This window comes from Octopus bimaculoides, chromosome 15 (genome assembly GCF_001194135.2).
Source record: "Octopus bimaculoides isolate UCB-OBI-ISO-001 chromosome 15, ASM119413v2, whole genome shotgun sequence".
Lineage (NCBI taxonomy): Eukaryota > Metazoa > Mollusca > Cephalopoda > Octopoda > Octopodidae > Octopus > Octopus bimaculoides.
The window spans coordinates 23,584,613-23,587,104 of record NC_068995.1 but is presented as its reverse complement, the minus strand read 5'-3'; positions in this window follow the sequence as shown (position 1 = coordinate 23,587,104).

Sequence of the window (2,492 nt, the reverse complement as noted above, 5' to 3'; positions counted from 1 at the left end):
TATATATATATATACATATATATATATGAAGTGGTGGAGGAGATCGTAGGCGTATATATTTGTGATTTTATGGGTGGACGGTGTAGGACGGGTAGTTAGTAGAAATATAAAGAGAGGAAATATCCTAGGTAGTAAGTAAAAATACGGAGAGAAACCTAATTGACGATCAAAGAATTAAAAGAGGAGAAAAATATTGTTGTTTGATACAAAACGGTAGTGAGAGTCGATGAGTGGGAAAATACATTTGAGAGTTAGGGAGGCCAAGAGCGGGTTGTTTTGTAATTGTTTGTATTTTGAGAATAGATTTAGTACCCGATGTCTGCAGATGAATATCATACTGCTGCGTTCAATGAGACAGACAGTGGATTGTAAAATAGCCATGACGTTTGGCTATGCGTAGTCCACACTTGTTGCTATACCTGCTGTAAGGTTTGGCGTGGATAACAATAGACCATTTGAGAGTGTAAGGAATTGAACCTAGCGTTAGTTTGCTGATAAGTTGAGATAATGTATTGTTAGATTTTGTTTGGGATTTGAAGCTAGAGTAGTGATTGCTCACGCTAGCTTTGAAGGTGGTGCTACATGAGCCGATGTAAATGTAATTACAGTTCTTAGTTGATACTGTGCACTTATAAACTATGTTTATCGTGAGACAGCCGCATAGGATTGTAGGGGATTTTCCGGATGAAATTGTGAGGAAATTGTTATATAGTGAAGAATCGGTGTTCGGTTCCTTATTATAGTTGGTTCTAAGGTTATCATTTGATAAGGAGTTGAATGTGGTGGTATTGGGTTGTATAATATGGTAATTATTGTGTCCGATGGTATTCTCTGGGATGTTCTCTACCATGACAGGAGGTATATTTGGGTGTTGTGGTACGTTTAAGTGTCGGGTGTTAGCATTGGAATTATAGTTGTAGTTACGAAGGTTAGTTTTATTAAGGGGATTAGTTGGTGCTTTGGGTTTATATGTGTGTAGCTGAGGGTTATGTTGAATTAATTTACTGAGGTGGAGGTTAGCCGTTGGTGGATTTCAGAGTTTCTTGTTAAGATTTCGGATGACTCCGGCAATGGTGGTGGTGGTGGAGCAGAACAATTTTATAGATTGGGGGTGGTTAAATATTTTTCTAAGGAGATTAGATTAGGGAAATGTTTTTCGAGTAGGGCGAAGAAGCATTTGGTTACTTGAGTCTGGGCGTTAAGAGCAATGGGAGGGGGGTCCAGATAACGTCACGGGTTCTAGTTCATTTAATCCGATTATGGCGCATACGGTTTTGGCTGTGTGTGTTGGTGTCTGTTCTGGTGGGTTGCGGTGTATGTAGTATTAGAAGTTATCTGGTGGCTAGTTTGGTTGTTAGATCGTTTTCTACTCCAATATTTGGGTGAATATTGGCGGGGGGTAGGGTGTTTACGTTTATAATATGGAAGTTGGAAACTATTTTTTGCTCTGGGTTTAGCTGAGATAGGAATGTCCTACATGTGTATATATTCAATTGAGTGTTTATACCCGGCACGTTGTAGGGAATAATTGTAGTATTCAACATATTGATCGAATCAATTTTGATTAGTAGATAATGTCCTACCGGATCTCCTCATATTCTGCTAGTCAAGATTTAATCAATCAGTATAGAAATCTCTTGTCTACAAACAACCAATAGCCATGCTTAAATTCCTCTCCCTACCTTGCTTTATTCATACGCACTTTCCCCACTTCCTCCTCTCCAATTATTTTTCTCTTCAAATGCCAAACCCACCATTAAATTCTGTGATTAAGCTAAACTACTATATTATCTACTACTGACCTGCCCAATTCCTCCTTCCTCTCACTCCCCTATAGTCTATTTTATTTTATTCATTTATGTATTTATTTATTCTTTCTCTTATTTCTTCCCTTCTAATACTTATTTCTCCCTACATTCATATTCTCTTCACACACTTTGCCCTGCACACATTCTGAGTGAACACTCTTTGTATCAACATGTGCCTCTTTGCGACAATGTAGCCTTTAATCTAATCAAGATATCCTTGGACTGGAGAGTAGCCGGCAGTATACACCACATTTGAATTTTACTAGTTCTGAGGTTCCACTCGCTATGAAACATATATAGCCCGGATTTTTCGTACTCCATTCCGTAACTCTTATATCTATCTATCTACCTATCTATCTATCTATTAGGTTTAGTAAAGAACTAGCGATAGATCGAAATAGAGTAGAGGGAGACTTAGTTAAGAAACTAGAAGAGGCACTTACAACTGGCAGCGCAACCAACGTTTTGGCTGCGAGGATGGCCCTCGACCAACACCTCAACGCCAAACACGAAGGTTGCATCGTCAGAGCTAAAATGCGTGCCTTAAGGAACGAAGGGATCGAAGCTGCGCGAGAAGCCCGGGTGGCGGAGGCGCAACGCGGTAACAGAGCCACCATTCGGTCTCTAATCGATGAACAGGGATGTAGTCTGCTCGAACCCGAAAGGATGTGTGGGGCCTTTCAA